General features: G+C 41.0%; 1 pseudogene; it reads left to right on the top strand.

Moving 5' to 3' along the window:
• Positions 1–6,681: 6,681 nt before the first annotated feature.
• LOC114651162 (uncharacterized) overlaps positions 6,682–19,177 on the top strand; it is a 43,007-nt pseudogene continuing 30,511 nt past the window's right edge.

The raw sequence follows: 19,177 nt of genomic DNA on the forward strand, positions 1-19,177 counted from the left end.
CGTGCCAGGAGCAGGAGGGGTCTGAGAGAGAGAGAAAAGCAGAAAATCAATATAAGCAACTGAGAGAAGCCTGAGGAGGCTTTTTGACAAGGCGGAATACAACGCGGGCGGCAGATTACGCGACAGAGACGGCAACAAGGGAAAGGAGAAATGTGAAGGTAGTCAGTCTATGTTTCCTAGGGGTTTCCTAGGGTTTTTCCCAGGGGCGTCTGTGTCTTCGCAGCTCACACCCCCTCCCTCAGCTTTATTCACGTTTTCGTGAATCAAGCGATTCTCCAAATCAGGTTCAAACAGACGAGACAGCACATCAGCATTAATATGTTGAGAGCCAGGTCGATGTCTGACTTCAAAACTGTAAGGTTGCAAACTAAGGAACCATCTCATAAGACGAGAGTTTGTGTCTTTCTGACGGTACAACCACTGAATTGGAGCATGATCACTTACTAATGTGAACTTACATCCCCATAAGTAATAGCGTAGTGCTTCTATAGCCCATTTAACTGCCAAACATTCTTTCTCAATAGTTGAATAATTACGTTCCCTTGGGAGTAATTTCCTACTCAAGTATGTGACAGGGTGTTCTTCACCATCAAATACCTGGGAAAGGACCGCTCTTACTCCGAATGCACTAGCGTCTGTTTGTAGAATAAAATCTTTAGAAAAATCAGGATTTCTTAGTACTAGATAAGAAGACAAGGCTTTTTTTAAATCTGAAAACGAACGTTCGCACAGTTCTGACCATATAATAGGGCGGTTTTTCCTTCCTTTAGTAAGTTCTGAGAGTGGAGCAGCCCTATCCGCAAAGTCAGGGATGAATCTTCTGTAGTAACCAGCTAATCCGAGAAAAGCACGCACCTGTTTTTGTGGTTTAGGATGTGGGTAAGCGAGTACCTCCTCGATTTTCCTTAGTTGTGGATGAAGTAAACCCCTGCCCATTGAGTAACCTAGATAATGAGTTTCAGACATACCTAGTTTACATTTCTTCGGGTTAGCAGTTAATCCAGCTTGTTTCAGGCTATCAAGTACAGCTTGTAGGCGTTGTAAATGTGACTGCCAATCATTACTGAAAATCACCACATCATCAAGATATGCTCCAGAATATTCAGAATGTGGTCGCAGAATTTGATCCATCATTCGCTGAAAAGTCAAAGGGGCCCGATGAAGACCAAACGGGAGTCTAGTAAATTCATAAAGCCCATCAGGAGTCGCAAATGCTGTTTTTTCACAACTGTTAGTCTCCAGAGGTACTTGCCAATAACCTTTTGTGAGGTCTAGTGTGGAAATATAGGTGGCCTGACCGAGTTTTTCCAAGAGCTCGTCCACCCTGGGCATTGGGTAAGCATCGAATTTAGACACCTTATTCAAGCGCCTAACATCGATACAAAAACGAACAGTACCGTCTGGCTTTAGAACTAACACGACCGGAGAACACCAATCACTTTTGCTTTCACGGATTACACCTAGTTCCAGCATCTTCTTGACTTCTTCGCGCACAATATTCCTTCGTGCTTCGGGAATACGAAATGGGCGCATCTGTATCCGAACACCGGATTCAGTGGTGATTTTATGTTCCGCTAAACTAGTGATGCCTGGCAAATCTGAAAAAACATCAGTATTCTGTTCTATTAAGTTTAACAACTCTGTTTTTTGTGAATCAGTCAAATCGTTGCCAATGACAACATCAGTCTGGGAAACAGCACTTAAGGTATTGTGAGCTTGTTGTCTGTCTTGTCACTTCTTTAAGAGATTAATGTGCAAAATCTGAAATGGTTTTCGTCTACCAGGAATTCTAACCTTGTAGTTTACTGGTCCCATACGTTCCTCGATAACAGCTAAGCCTTGCCATTTAGCCAGGAATTTATGTGGGTCTGACGGTATTAATACTAGAACATGATCGCCTGGCTTGAATTCACGAAGTTGACTGCGTCTATCGTATAGACGTTTTTGTGTTTCCTGTTCTCGCTGTTGATGTTCCACAGCAATAGAAGAAAGTCTGGAAATTCTTTCCTGTAAGGAAATTATTCGGTCTGCAAAACCCTCACCAAGCGAAGTTTTTTCATGTCCTATCCATTCCTCTCGAACAACATCGAGGACGCCGGCCAAATAAAAGCTCGAAGGGACTCAAACCGGTGGATGCCTGCGGCGATTCTCGTACAGCGAACAAAACAAAAGGCAAGACGGTGTCCCATGTAGTGGATCATTATGAGCAACTCTTCTTATCATTTGTTTTAGTGTTTTGTTAAACCGTTCAGTCAAGCCATTAGTTTGTGGATGGTAAACGGTGGTACCCAATTTCTTAATAGTGAACCGTTTACATAATTGTTTCATCACACGAGAAGTGAAAGGTGTTCCCTGATCAGTCAAAATTTCTCTAGGAATTCCAATATTAGTAAACATTACAGAGAGAGCTTTGGCTACCGATGAGGAGTTTGCCTTTTTCAAAGCAGTTACTTCTGGATATCGTGTTGCATAGTCAACTAATACCAGTATATACTGGAAACCGTTTTTAGTTTTAGGCAAAGGACCTACAATATCTAAACCAACTCTCTGAAAGGGAACATCCAAAATAGGCATAGGGCAAAGGGGCGCTCTTGGAGGCTTTTGAGCAGAGACAATTTGACAGTCAGGACATGAAGTGCAGAACCGTTCAACATCTTTTCCCATATTTGGCCAATAAAACCGTTTTGATAAGCGCTCTCTGGTTTTATCATTCCCCAGATGCCCTCCCAAGATGTGAGAATGAGCTAGCTCTAGAAGAATTTCCCTATGTCCCATAGGTACTATCAACTGCTCAATAAATTCTCCCAACAAGTGGTCCGAAATCACCCTGAAAAGACAACCATCTTTCTCTAGAAAGTGTGGTGTTTTTAATCTTCCGTTTTCTCGGTCTTGGAAATAAGAGTCACTAGCAGAGTAAGCTTGCTTAAATGCATACTCCAATGTGCCATCAGCACGTTGTAAGTATATGAAACCTGGCTGCTTGCTAGTACTTGGTTTAGTCTCTGAGACATTTACAACTTGAGAGGATGTGGAAGGGCCATTACAATCTGATAAATTTTCAGGGGAGTCTTCCACAGACTCACTTGACAGATCTGGTTCAATTCGTAAATTGTCATCTAAATTGTTTCCAACTGCCACTAGTTTTCCGTCACCCACCCTCTCCTGAATAGATTCAACAGACGAATTCATCGACGATTGGCGTTCAGCCATTAATATAGGAAAAAGAGCATTCCTCCTGCCTATCAGCAAAGGCCAAGGGCATGAATCAGAAACAGCGGACCACACCTTAAAGTAACGACCCTTATAAGTTAAAGGAAGAAGTAAAGTCTCATAGTTCTTAACATCTCCATGTACACAACGTATGTTAACAGATGCAGTATCTCTACGGCAACTGTTGTCAAGATAGTCCCGTCTTACAACACAGAGGTCACTGCCTGAGTCCAACAATGCAGCCACCTCACGGCCCCCGAACCTCACCGAGAAAAATAAGGCATCTTTCTTTTTCGACGGATCTGGGACATTCGAGCAACAAACCTCTGCAATGCCAATTTCCATTGAACGAGCTGGAGACAGACGGCAATCCCTCACCAAATGACCGGGTTGATCACATCGGAAACATTTTCGTTCACCGGGACCGAATCGGCGACGTCCACGAGCACGACTTCTTTCTCCAGAAGCAGGCATCTCATTTTCGGGTGCACCAACTGCGTTTCCTGGAGGTCTAGCTGACGACATCCGATTATCAGCTGCTGACGTTTGACGACGATCAGGTCCACGGTCAAGTTGACGAGGATACTCTGGACGATCCCTTGTAGGTTTATACACAGGATAAGAAGTAGTGAACTCAGCGTTTACCTTGTAAGCCGTCTGGGAGCCATCTAAACGTTGGGAAATAACATCCAGGGATTCAATGTTGTGACGAAGAAACTCATCTCTGAAGGGTGCAGGTATTCCAAACAACACAATGTTCATGACAACTTTTTCAACGATGTGTTCAACCATATTTCCCTCAAACCAACATTGCACTTTATGAATCAAATCTTGTATCTGTGCACGGACGGATTTCTCCATATCCAGTTTCCAGCTGTAAAGTGCAAAACCTTTCGACAAAAATGTTGAGGCTTTTTTTAAAACAATTTGATCCTTCAAAAAATCATAATCGCCAAGTTTTTCGCTAGGTATACTTCGCAAATAAAGAAGGGCATCCCCAGACAAAAACGGGCTGATGATTGCAGCCCAATGTCGTTTGTCCCAACCCAGCAAAGTGGCCACTTGTTCAAAAGCCAAAAGAAACAGCTCCGGGTCATCAGACGGACCCATCTTCGACAGCACATTCTTAGTATTGTCAGGAAACGGAGGTAAAGGAACAATACGTCTAGCAACCTGTGCAGGAGTTGGTGGTGGTGGAGGTGGAATATAATGTTGAGGGACTGGTGTTCTTCTCGGAGGTTGTACATTTTGTTGAGTAGTTCTTCGCCGGACAGGCGGAGGTTGAACACTTGGAGGACGTTCGGACTCCAAATCATCTTCTGGAAAGTATGGGAGAGGAACATTCTGAGCGATTTGAAAAAAATATTCGGCTTCTGCTTGTGCTAAAGTGTCCATCTGTGCAACCACTCCTGGTACCACTTGTCACGCTTGGGTTACAAAATTGCACAGAGGACCAGTAGAAGTTGAAGAGATTGGAGCTTTATTCAAACACTGCAAACAAACATTTATCTTAAAAAAAAGGAATTTCACACGTGCTCCTTGCAAAGACTTAAAAACCTCCGCTTGTCAATTAAAAGCGACCAAAGATTTCTTCTTCTTCGGAGGAATACGTGCCAGGAGCAGGAGGGATCTGAGAGAGAGAGAAAAGCAGAAAATCAATATAAGCAACTGAGAGAAGCCTGAGGAGGCTTTTTGACAAGGCGGAATACCGCGCGGGAGGCAGATTATGCGACAGAGACGGCCACAAGGGAAAGGAGAAATGTGAAGGTAGTCAGTCTATGTTTCCTAGGGGTTTCCTAGGGTTTTTTCCAGGGGCGTCTGTGTCTTTTCGGGGGTACGAATAGCTTCGCAGCTCACAATATATATATAATAGGATATATATATTAACTAGGGGGTTAATATTATAATTTCACTGGAGCTTCTTAATCCTGAACATGCTACATACAAATTGTAGTGAAGAAAACATTTCTGCCGTAGATCAATTCTTGCTTTTCCGAGTGACTGATCATAGGTTTTGCTGATGGTCTTTGGAAAAGATAATTTTACAGGAAACTGTATTCCATCAAATTGAAACAAGTCATTAGTAGGACTGATGGGAATTCTGGGTATAAATATAACTTGAACCTGTAGTCATCATGAATGTAATGTTTTCATCTATCATTTTGTACCACTGTAAAGTTTTGGAGGGTTTAGATCAAAAGCAATATACTGTACAGTGAACATTCATAGGTGGAATATGCAATGAATTAAATGCACACAAACGAAATAATATGGTGAAACATGTACAATGTCCACCTTACCTATGTTTAGTCAGTGGATAACACCTTTAAGGAGCTGTGGAAGCATTTTTACTGACGAAGGCATGCTGTTGCTCCTGGCTTGTGTTGCACCAAAGACTTGAAGTGGGCCTGTTTCTGCTTTGTGAACCAGAGTAGAGCAGCACATCACAGTCTGACCTCCAAGGGGACACCTCAGTTCTCCACAATATTTCATGTATTTCACCACCAAGTGCCCCATCACCCACCCCATTGTTTGAAGTATATGCACTGTATATACTGTAAGTGAGATCAGGACAACCATACATCCCCATGCTTACTATCGAATTTGTATGTATTTTGTATTGCATTTCAAGAAGTAAGTAGAAGCCAATAAATTCAGGAATACTACATGTACCCAAGGACACAACTTACTAAACAAGTTTTCTTTGAGCTTCTCAGAATTTTCAATTCAGCATTGATTTGCCAAAAGCTGCATCCCCATTAATCTGTGTTTGATCACTTCTCAACACTCTGCTAAAAAAGGACAACTTGTGTAAGAATAGCCCACTCGCCACAGAATTATAATCAATGATTTTTCGAGGTACAGTATTTACAGTAGTTTTTCTATTTTGGGGGTTTTTAACCCCTAAATATTCATATATCGAAATGTTCTTTCTTAGTTGATGTCTACTGCCTTTGTTGTAGATTCCTACCAAATTTCAGCTTTTTAACTAAACCGGAAATAGTGTCTTTGTAGATGAGTGAATGAGTCAACTTTGCATTATATGTGCAGAATACACATAAGCACACACACACACATTCATATATATATTGTGAAGGAGAGCCGGGTGCCATGCCCGGCAGGGACGCCCCTACTGCATCTGTTCCGGGGGAGCTACCATGGACAGCTCAATACCTCCCCTGGGACGCTTGGTGGCAGCCTCCCTGGCAGACGATGATTCCCCAACCTGGCGCATGGCTCCATGGGAGATGGAGTCCTCCACAGCCTGGTTGGGGGCTCGGATGGCCGCCAGGGGGAGCTGCATGGGAGCTGCCTTCTCCCCGAGCCTCTTGATTACCCGAACGGGCCTGCGGAGATCCCACAGGGCCTTGATGGCTCGAAAACATTAACTTTTCTTGGGCTGCGCGGGAGGTGCAATCTGTGCTCCTGCCCCTGCAGTCCTTGGTTAAGGTTTTTCAGGTCCTGTGGGAGATGAAGGAGGGACTGGACGAGACACTTGGCGCCCCGTTAGAAGCCATTACTGAATGGATTCGGACACGTGGGGCGTCACCTTCCAGCCTGCAGGACGCAGCAGCACAGGTAGGTGAAGCCTGGGCCGTAGAGAAAAGGGGGCGGAGCGCAGCGGCCGCAGTGGTGGTCAGTACTGCTTGCCAGGCCGCTCTGCCCACTACACAAGACGTTGCTGTGATGACAGATGGTGTGGAAGAAGAGCGTGCGGAGAGGCAGCTGGTGAATATCAGCTGCCAAACGACTCCGCCCCGACTGCCCGCGCCTGTCTTACGGCCGTCTAAAGGGGTGCAGACGGCACAGGGTCTCCCTTCTTCCCATAAGGGGACCCAGACCGTCAGTGCACCCCAAAGAAAGAGGAGGCCCCAGACAAAGAGGTCGGGAACTCCGGACAGAGCACAGCATAAGCCCGTTGGCTTGAAGGCGCAGGAGGGCTACGCTGCAGAGGGGCGGAAACGTCACGAGCCCTCCTCTGAGCGGGCGAAGGAGCAGGGGTTTCCTGCCTGCTTCCGCACTCGCAAGGGTTGGACTGGAGGGGGTCGGGTGTGCTTTAACTGCGGCTGCGGTGGCCACTTTTGGAGGTGTTGTCCAGAGAGGATGTCCGCGTGGCAGGGACGTCGGGGCAACACCCCCAGACCTGTTTATTATGTTTCTACAGCGTACAGCTGCGGAGCTAAGGATGCCGACTCCCTGTCCTGGAGAGGACCAGCCCTCACGGGGCAGGCCGATGAGCCCCATAAGCCTCATCTGAGGGAGGGGCTCTGTGAAGGACAGCCGGGTCCCATGCCCGGCAGGGACGCCCCTACTGCATCTGTTCCGGGGGAGCTACCATGGACAGCTTAATACCTCCCTTGGGACGCTTGGTGGCAGCCTCCCTGGCAGACGATGATTCCCCAACCTGGCGCATGGCTCCATGGGAGATGGAGTCCTCCACAGCCTGGTTGGCGGCTCGGATGGCTGCCAGGGGGAGCTGCATGGAGTCTGCAGCCCGGCTGGTCAAATCTTCAGCCCCACCCGGAAATGCAAATAGGGCCAGGTGATCAAGCACCTGGAATGCTTCCGGGTGGGGTATAAAAAAGGCCAGCCACCACCACTCAGGAGAGCCAGAGTCGGGAGGAGGAGGACTAAGCCTGAGGAGGAGTGGTGGAGCCAGAAGCAATATTATCGTTATTGTGAGTGTTTTTTGGGACTGTGTTGGGCCTGTGGGACACGAGGAAGGCGTGCCCCACGGCTGAAGAAAAAATAAAAAAGTGTATTCTTTAAGTACGTGCCTCTGCCTCAGTCTGTGCTGGGTCGAGCGCTATATAGCGCCTTTTCACAATACATATAACAGGGGATGAACTGGACACCAGCAGACAGCCGACTACATTTAGGTAACTCTACTGCAATAAGCAGATCATGGGATTGCGTCCCTATTTTTCAATCTACATGCTTCTGTTAGGTCAGATTATCTCAGGGCACAACGTGAGCTACTACAGGTATGCTGATGACGCACAGCTGTATTTATCAATAGCACCTGATGACCCCGATTCTATTGATTCACTAACACAATGTCTGACTTGTATTTCAGAATGGATGAATAGTAACTTTCTCAAGCTAAATAAAGAGAAAACTGAAATCTTAGTGATTGGCAATAATGGATACAATGAGGCTATTAGAAATAAACTGGATATGTTAGGATTAAAAGTCAAGACGGAGGTAAAAAGTTTAGGGGTAACTGTTGACTGTAATCTGAATTTTAAATTGCATATTAATCAGATCACTAGGACAGCATTTTTTCACTTAAGAAACATAGCAAAAGTTAGACCTCTTATATCACTGAAAGATACTGAGAAATTAGTTCACGCGTTTGTTTTCAGTCGACTGGATTACAGTAACGCAGTCCTCTCAGGAATACCCAAAAAAGACATAAATCGTTTGCAACTAGTGCAGAATGCAGCTGCTAGACTCCTAACAAGGAAAAAGAAAATCTGAGCACATTTCTCCAGTTTTGATGTCATTACACTGGTTACCTGTGTCTTTCAGGATTGACTTTAAAATTCTGCTTATGCTTTATAAAGCCTTAAATAATCTCGCCCCATTTTATATATCGTAATGTCTGACATCTTATATTCCAAATAGTAATCTCAGATCCTCAAATGAGTGTCTCCTTAGAATTCCGAGAGCAAAACTTAAAAGAAGAGGTGAGGCGACCTTCTGCTGTTATGCACCTAAAATCTGGAATAGTCTACCAATAGGAATTCGCCAGGCTAATACAGTGGAGCACTTCAAAAAACTGCTGAAAACACATTATTTTAACATGGCCTTCTCAGAATTTCACTGTAATTTAATCCTGATACTCTGTATATCCAATTCATTATAATAACTATCCATGGTAGCTCTAAAATCTGTACTAACCCCTATTCTCTCTTCTGTTTCTTTTTCCGGTGTCCTTTTGGTGGTGGAAAGCCACCAAAATCTACTCAAAGCACCAGGATGTTCCAACAGTGAAGAATTAAAAGCCAGAAGTCTGCATGTCCATCATTATCAAGTCCTTCCGTGAGAACCCTAGACACAAGAGGACTATTTCATTTATGTTAGGTAGAATGCCCAGAGGGGACTGGGCGGTCTCGTGGCATGGAACCCCTGCAGATTTTATTTTTTTTCTCCATCCGTCTGGAGTTTTTTTTTGTTTTTTCTGTCCACCCTGGCCATCGGACCTTACTCTTTTTTTTATGTTAACTTATATTGTCTTATTTTAAATTCTTATGTTGTTATATATATATATATATATTTTATTTACTGTTCTTCATTATGTAAAGCACTTTGACCTACTTTTTTGTATGAAAATGTGCTATACAAATAAATGTTATTATTATTATTATTAATATCTGTTATTTAAAGAATCCTCAGTAACTATATGGAATTACTGCTGTTTGTCTGGTGATTGCTGAAATCTGTTGGAAAAGTGGAAAAGAGGCTGCCGACATTCATGTTCACCATCTACAATGTGGAAAGTGATACATGTACACATTCAGAGACCACTGTACAACAGTTTGCTAAATTATTATTACACTAATATTCGTACATGTTTTAAATATTTACATTTTCACATTCCGTGTGATCATCTTTGCTTCTGCTGGCTGTCTATATTACATCATTGCCTAGCATTCAGAACTGTTTTCTTTGGTTCTGTGTCTGGTAGGTTGTTTGGTACATGTGCTTTTATTTATTTTTGAATATAAATAATTTCATGGATGTGTTTGTGTAATTTACACAAATCTGATTTTTTTATTTATCAATAGTTACATTTAGAATATTTGCCTTGTTAAAGTATAAACTGGCTTAATTATTTATTTAGTAAGTTTAATAGCAGCAATATGTGCATTCTTGCAGGTGGATTGCAATTACAGCTAAACCTTTTCTGAGGCTTTGCTTTTAAAAAATAAATGGTATCCTCATTTGTAAGGTAAACTGGGTAATTATTGTAACAAATGGCAAATTAAGAAAAAGGTTTATAGCAGAAATATTTTAAACTAATGGCAAGGGACTTCATTTTTTTCTTTTATTTCCTAAACCTATGTATTCCAATATACAATTCAAAATATATATTCTTCAAATAAGAGAATATATATTAGATGAACAATATATTTTCTTCAATTTTTATCCTAAAAGGTTTAAAAAAAACATCTAACAAATGTTTTAATTAGTATGACATTCATCTATCATTTAGCTTATGATGTCAGATTGAATTCATCTACATTTAATGAATTATCAATTCCAAAGCTCATTTACTGTCACCGTACAATGAAATTATTAGAACCAATAAACCCTATATATCCTATAAATAAAAGGCGTATTTATAGTCTACAGGTGAATTTTAGGCCTCACTAACTGACCAGCAGTAAATCAGAGGTACTTGGAATCTGCTCTAAAAAACAAGCTTGACCATTAATTAAAACTGAAATTCTTCCACCTGTTCCTAGTGTATTCATAACTTACAGGACTTTTTAATTAGGATTCAAGTTATGTAAAACTCTAGAGGCATGTGCTGATACCCATGGAGACTGCTGCTTACCTGCAGCTCTGGTAAATGTATTGTTTAATTGCAATAATTAATGAATTCCAGTTACTCTGGCTGACTAAATATTAAAATGAAAACCAGAACACACAGAGGTAATCCAGAGCCGAGTCTACAAAATACTGCGGTAGATTAAATATCAAAGTTTCTAAACGTTTCTAATAAAGCTTTCACCTTTACCATATACCTTCAGCTTTCTGACAAACACTGTGGTATATTGTTGTTACTATAACTAACTATTTTCTTGAGCATATATTAGGGTTGAAATGGACCGTACATTAAATCAAGGATCACTCTCAAAGGTTAGGTGTGTGTTTTTCTGTTATTTGATAGTAAATATAAGCTACACTTAAAAAAATGGCCATGTCTTTGATCTATCTGTCTTTTCTCCCAAGTATTTCTCAAATCTAGTTAGCTCGCTGACATAACAATACTGCTCATTTTCAGACTGAAAGATGCCCAAGGAAATCCCAAAAACTATTGATTAACATCAGTGAATATAAAGGCGTTTCTTGACACATTTCCTAAGCAAAGTGCCCAAGTCAGCTCTCAGGCAGACATTGCCAGCACTTAAGCTGAGTTCCAGGTAACTACAGTACAAATTATATACCTATGATTTTGAGCCCTCTGTGTTCTATGACCTCCAAATCCACAAGAGGACCCCAAAATCTTTGTTTTTATTTTTTAAAAAGGTTGAGAATATCACAGACATGTGCATGGGAGACAGCTTAAAGGATTTGGTAATGGTTACTACTAACCAGACCAGGGGTTGGCGCTTTGTTCTAATTCCTTATCCACTTCTCCCTCAGCAGAAGTAAGATTGACAGACACTCCATCACTGACGTCACTTCCGTTGACTGTTCATCTAGACCCATCTCTTCCTGCCACACATCCATTGAACCCAGGAACTGGTCATATTGTTTCAGTTCATGATCAAACTCACATCTAAAAATATGTCTCTGCACTCGTTGCATGTTTTGGTTATTTTCAAATCCTTCAGTTATACAGGGTTACCAGGGTGCTGCCACAACTCTTTACCTTTGTTGGTCTAATTTTTTACAAGTGATAAAAGTAAGGGGCGAGGTAATGGAGACAAAGACGTATTAGATGAGGTTGAGGAGAGCGAAAACATCTATGTAAGTGTACTGCACAGTGTGGATGGCAGACAATTTATGATTGCAAGATATTCATGGACTTTAAACCAGACACCGAGATATCAGCAGCTTACCGCATACGGGGATCAAATATCTCTAAACCTAGGACTCTAGTTGTGTGCTTCAAGAAATTACAATCTAAATTTAATGTAATGTCACTTCTCAGACAGAAATTAGAAATTATATTTGAAAATAACCACATTCGTATCTTCCCTGATTTCTCACCCTCAACATCTGCTAAATGAGCTGCTTATTACAACATTAAACAGCGCCTACAGAAAGCCAAGATCAGATACAGCCTCTTGTATTCTGCCAAACTGAAAGTGGACATTCAAGGCAAGCATTATATCTTTCCCACTACTGAAGAAGCAGAAAAAGAACAAAGAAATCTGAGCCCAACACTCTTCTGAAATACGATTGTGAGTCGCACCCTGTCATGTCATGTCATGGCAAAGAAGATCTTACCGCTGTCTGATCCACTTGCAATGATACTGGTACCGTAATTATACATCCTTTTCCCTTCTCGGCCACTTTCTGTTTTCTGTTTTTTTTTCTAGGAGACTGTTTAACATCATACCCTTGGTCTATTGTTACTGCTATTATTGTATAAGGGCTTGCTATGCTTATCCAGAGTGACTTTTTAACACCATTTCCTGGGTTTACTATGTTACTATTTCAAGACTGTTAAAGACTATATTTTATGCTTATAATATTTGGACTGTTTTGGCAATAGATATCTTAATTTTAATCCTCATACGACGCTGCTGGGGGGCTTGTTTTTTTTTTGGACATGCTCTGTCTCTAGGTATGTCAGAGGACTGCGACTTTGTGACGTGGGGTCCAGCCTCAAGTTGGGAGGCAAAGTGGGGGGTGAGGGGACTAGGAGGGGAGAGAAAGAGAGCAAGCTATATTTAATCTATCCTTTCAATCCTTATAATAATAAGTGCCAACGTAACAATAGGCTTCATGGCAATAACTCCTGGGAAAATTGGAAATTTAGGTCAAAGCTGTCTCATTTTCAGTTGAGACTACAAAATGACATCAAAAACTCAGAATCAATGTCTCCATGGCCGGACAGTTAACTTTGTGATCTGGAATGTTAAAGGCCTGAATCACAAATTAAAGAGAAAAAAAGCATTCTATCACCTAACAGGTCTAAATGCTAAAATAGTATTTTTATAGGAGATCCATTTATTACGCAAGGATCAGTTCCAGCTGCAAAAAAACTGGACTGGCCAAATATTCCATTCTAACTTTACAAAGAAAACTGGAGGTGTGGGAATTCTTATACCTGGAACAGTCTCATTTGTAGTGTCAGATGCAATATCTGATCCTGAAGGGAGATATGTGATTGTCATGCGTAATTTATTTAACTGTAAAGTGATTTTGATAAATGTTTATGCACCCAATGTGGATGATAGGGAATTCATGCAAAATGTATTTTCATCCATTCCCAATGTGAACACTCATAAAATTATAATGGCTGGGGACTTTAATTGTGTTTTAAATCCAGACCTAGATAGGTCTCCTGTCACAGGGGTGAGGACGTCTAACACTTCAAAGACAATTACACAGTTTGTAACTGATCACAACTTATCAGACCCCTGGAGATTTCTAAACCCAAACTCAAGAGCATATTCCTTCTGCTCACCAGTACATCATTGCTACTCAAGAATTGATTGTTTCTTTGTAGATAACAATTTCTTGCCTACAATTAAATCTTGCAAGTACAACGCTATTGTTATTTCCGACCATGCCCATTTGATCTTTGATCCCACATACTCATCTCACAGATGGTGTCTTAACCCACTTTTATTAGCAGACAAAAACTGTACAGAATTTATATCCAAACAAATCAGCTTTTTTCTAGAGACAAATACATCCTCAGAGGTCTCTGCAGGAATACTCTGGGAAACTCTGAATGCCTTCTTAAGAGGTCAGATTATTTCATATCTTTCCCACAGAAATAAATTGGAAACCAAGAAGGTATCAGAGCTAATCAATGAAATTACTAGAATGGACCAAGAACATTCCAGGTGTCCAAGTGAGGCTCTTCACAGGAAAAGGCAGGGTCTGCATTCAGAACTCAACTCTAAATTAAGACATCATTACTATGAACATGGAGAGAAAGCTAATAAGATCTTAGCTCAACAAATCCACAAGCAAAAGTTTGCAATGCAATCCTAGCAATCACCAACACAAATGGAGACAAAATCATTGACCATAAAAATATAATGCACACATTTAGAGACTACTATAAATTCTTATATTCTACTGGGTTTAAAGAAGACAAGACAGAATCTAATGCATTTCTGGATGCATTACAGATACCACAAATAGATAATCTCAGTGCAGAGGAACTGGATAAACCTCTGGCGCTATCAGAATTACTAAATGCTATAAAGTCACTTCAGAGTGGGAAAGCAGCAGGCCCCGATGGCTACCATGCTGGATTTTATAAGAAATTCTCCACTCAGCTAGCTCCCCTCTTATTAGCAACATTTACAGAAGCTAGAGACAATAAAATACTACCTTAAACTTTTTGCAAAGCATTAATCAGTCTTTCCTAAACAAAATAAGCACTTATTACAATGTTCATTATACAGACCAATTTCAACTTCTGAATAATGATGTTAAGATACTCTCCAAAGTCCTAGCTAGAAGGATAGAGAAAGTGCTGCCTTCAATAATATCACAAGATCAAACAGGATTTATTAAAGGCAGACACTTAGCTTCCAATCTTCAATGCCTGTTTAATATAATATATTCAAAGTCAAACACCCCAGAGATATTATTATCGTTGGATGCAGAAAAAGCATTTGATATGATTGAGTGGAACTACATTTTCACTACACTTGAGAAATTTGGGTTTGGCCCAACCATTTGTGCATTGGATCAAACTACTGTATACCAATCCAGAAGCTTCAGTTTGTATTAACAACATTAATTCAGACTACTTTAAACTAGAACGTGGTACCAGACAAGGATGCCCCTTGTCATCATTGCTTTTTGCAATCTCCATTGAGCCACTGGCAGTTCACTGTAGAAATGCTTATGAGATAAAAGAGATTACTGTATTAGAGAAGGAATTGAACAGAAAATTTCTCTATACGCAGATGATATGGTACTGTATATATCAGACCCACAAAATACTGTGCCTACAGTCCTAACAGCACTTGCAGAATTTCAAAAGATTTCTGGTCTCAGAAGTAATTTGACTAAAAGTGTGCTCTTTCTAGTGAATTCTCAAGCACACAATGTTAGATTGGACACCTTCCCTTTTATCACCACAGATCAGTTTAAATACCTAGGGGTAAATATTACAAGTAGACATAAAGCTCTCTATCAACAAAATTTTGATATCTTTATGGAAAAAATTAAGCAAGACTTGCATAGATGGTCAATCCTTCATCTCACTTTAGCTGGAAAAATTAAAATTGTTAAGATGAATATCCTTCCTAAGCTTCTCTTTTTATTTCAAAACATTCCAATATACACCAATAAATAATTTTTTAACAAATTACATTCAAACATAACCTCATTTATATGGAATTCAAAACATCCATGTATCCAAAGAGCGACCCTGTAGAGACCTAAGGCAGAAGGTGGCATGTCTCTACCTAACTTTCAATTTTATTACTGAGCAGCAAATCTATAAAGCTATAAAAACCTGGACATGGACACAAATAGATGGACATACACTGGCTTGGTCAGCAATAGAAATAAAATCCTGCAGTAAAACTTTATATTCTTTGCTTTGTACCCCAATAAATGCAAGTTATCGCCAATATACTAACAACCCAATTGTGCTTCACTCACTCAGAGTATGGAACCAATGTAGAAAGCTTTTTTAAGATGAAAAGCTTTTATCTGTGGCACCGCTGCATGAGAACACCTTTTTCCACCCTCTCAAACATATGCAGTTTTTAATGTCTGGAAAACATTTGGGATTAAATCACTTAGAGATCTGTACATAGACAACGTCTTTGCATCCTACGAACAATTACACTCCAAATTTAACTTCTCAGCAACAGATTTCTTTTACTACCTTCAAATCAGAAACTTTGTTAATCAGAACCTGCCCAATTTGCCTCACCTCCCACCGGCGGAAAAAATATTGATCAGTCTTGAGGACTCAGACAGCATTTCTGTAATATATAAAATCAATTTACAGTCCCTCCCTTTCAAAGATCCAAGAGGACAGTGGGAAAAGGATCTCTCACTCAATATTTCAGAAAAGGAGTGGAAAGTAGCAAGGCAGAGAATCCAGTCAAGCTCCATATGTGCAAAGCATACAATTATTCAACTCAAAATTATATATTGAGCACATCTGTCTCGCTTAAAATTGCCCAAAATGTTTCCAGGGCAAGATCCAACCTGCGAACGTTGCAATCAAGTTCCAGCCTCACTGAGCCACATGTTTTGGGCCTGCACCAAATTAACATCATTCTGGACCAAAATCTTTAAATGCCTATCAGACAGCCTTGGTGTCCCAATCCCTCCTAATCCACTAACAGCTGTGTTTGGTGTACTCGCAGATGGGCTTAAAGTGGAGAAGGACAAACAAACTGTAATTGCCTTTACTACACTTATTGGTATGTAGACTTATCTTGCTCAATTGGAAGAATCCTAACTCACCTATTCTAAGTCAGTGGGTAACTGACGTTATATACTATTTGAAACTGGAAAAAATGAAATTCTCACTTGAAGGATCTGTGCAGAACTTTTTCAAAACCTGGCAGGATCTAATCAATAACATTTTAGAATAAGCTTTTAAAGCACGGGAGAAGCAGATTTTCTTCCCTTTTTTTCGCTATTTATCATTATTCACCTATTAATTCATCTACTTACTTATTTTTACTAGCTTTAAGTTTTACTCTGCTGGCTTAACTCTATTTTTCAGGGGTGGGGGTTGATTTGTTTTTGATGTTATGTTTGTAAAAAATGATTTATTTGTATGGAATGTTGTGTGCTTTTAATAAAATCAATAAAATAAAAAGAAATGATTATTTATGTATGCAAGTATACATGTAAACTCTGCTGATTTCTTGTTTTTATTAGGCTAATGACATAATTCAAAATGAACAATGCTGCGCTCCTGTGCTCAAATTGCTGTTGTTGGAGCACCTCTATTTGGCCTCTGGACAGTTACTATAAGCTTTGGCACCTCATGCATTACAAAACTAAGCAGTGGACATTACACAGACATGGCCTACATGGACGGACCTGTGTGCCCAAAAAAGAGTATGAATGCATAAGTTAAGTTTGTTGGAGATAATCTGATGTAGAACTTCTGTAAAGACTTGATGATGTAAGACTTCTGTAAAAATATGCTGTGAATAAACAAACAAAGCTGTTTTGTCACATGATAGGGTTTCTAGTTGGTAGGTTTTTGTAAGTGCAGGGACATCATGAGGATGGTGCTAGGCTGTTCAAATTTATTAGAATTAGGTGCCATATGGACGGGCATCACAGCCAGAACAGGAGAAGGTTTCTTGCCTGGATGGGGCTTCTTGCCCAGTGTATGGACAGGTGTACTGAATAGATATACTTACAAAACCTTACCTGGCTAGGATAAAAGGGCTGTTTATTCTTTTAGGAAGCTAGATGGCAGTAGATCTGGATGCCGATGCCTATTTGGACACTAGCAGGGAATGATCAGAATTGTAACCAAGTGTATCTCAAAAGTTGTAAGTCACCTTTGATAAAGGTGTTGGCCAAACAAATAAATGTAAACATAAATGTAGTCCATTAGCACAGTCGTGCTGGGATCTGCCAGTGCCGCAACTTGGAGCTGCAGGGAGTTACACAAACCATTTGGGGCTCACTGGTGCCCCCTAGCCTTCACAACTGGTGTAGTCGGCAGGATTTTCTGACCATTTGGTTGGCAGAAACCTGTTTAACAAATTTATTGTGAGAGATAATTCCAACACGACTTTACACATTATTTCTTTGACTACCATACCTGTTTTGGATTTGGGAAAAAGTCTGGAAAGAAAAATAGACCCTTTTCAAGAAGCAGATCTCTGGACTTATTCGTTTGTCTATGGAGCTACTTGGTAGGAGGCAATGAGACCCACAGAACCACATTCACATCAAAAAGCGGAGTGCCATCTGAAAGCTTCTGCAATGGTAACAACGCAAGATCGTGTTCAGAGGTATGTGCCAGGGCCATGATCAGCCAGGGGAACACTTTAATTGCTTACAATGCTCATACCTCTTCAGCGTCAAAAATGTGACTGTTAACTTGCCACAATATATCCTACCTGGCAACCACGAACGGTCTAGGCAATCTAGTTGCACAAATCTTGGGTCCCTATTCGACGAGGACGGTCACGTGGACAATTCCAGGGATGTCTGGCAAACCAAGATGGCAACTAGAAAGTCGAGCCACCCAAGTTCAACAAAAGCCCAGAGAAGCCATAGAGGGTGAAGAAACAGGTTAGTGTCTCTCCCCTTTCTCCAAGGGGCGATTGTACAGAACAGACTGAGTGTTCTGATTCTGGCAGTACATTTTTATCATCGAGATGAATCAGTCCTGTTTGCAATTGTTCAGAGCCACTACCCTCTGGGATCCCAATGTCCAGGAAGAGGCCTCCACTGCAAGTCAATGCCACATCCAACCTAGGGGTTATCAACAGAAACGTACAAAGTCCTCACTAACAACCACTGTAAAAGCCTGAGCAGCCGATTGACCTGAAGAAACTGGTGGAGTTACTAGGGCTGGTGCGAATGCTTCTATCAGTCCTCAGCTCAAAAGAAACAGCTCTTAAGGAGATTAAAAGTTTGGCAAGATCCACTCTTGACACAGTTCAGCAATATCTTTGGTATCTGGGTGTAAGATCATAATCTAACTTCAATTTGGATATACAGATGACTGAGCTCTGCATAGTAAATAATAAGGTGAAATATTCCCTGTGGTCAGACTGAAAAAAACAAAGGGGACACAGTGCAAAATGGTACCTGAAAATGCTGAAGGGAACCACCATGCACTTTGATCCTACAGCTGAAACTTTACACTCCGCTCTGGAAAACTCCTCTAAAGTCTCAAAGGCATTTCGCTTGACTAATGAGGTCCAACCTGGAAGAGAATTAGAGATGCTGTGCAGAACCCCGGACGATGTGAGTGGGTGGTGAGTATCGTTTGCTCCTACAAAACAAAAGAAGGATAGGGGAAAATGTAACTCCAGTTTGATTATGGCCACACAGATGGTGAAGGGCCCCTCTTTAATAATAGAGGGTCCCA

The sequence above is a fragment of the Erpetoichthys calabaricus genome, chromosome 4 (assembly GCF_900747795.2).
Source record: "Erpetoichthys calabaricus chromosome 4, fErpCal1.3, whole genome shotgun sequence".
Classification (NCBI taxonomy): Eukaryota; Metazoa; Chordata; class Cladistia; order Polypteriformes; family Polypteridae; genus Erpetoichthys; species Erpetoichthys calabaricus.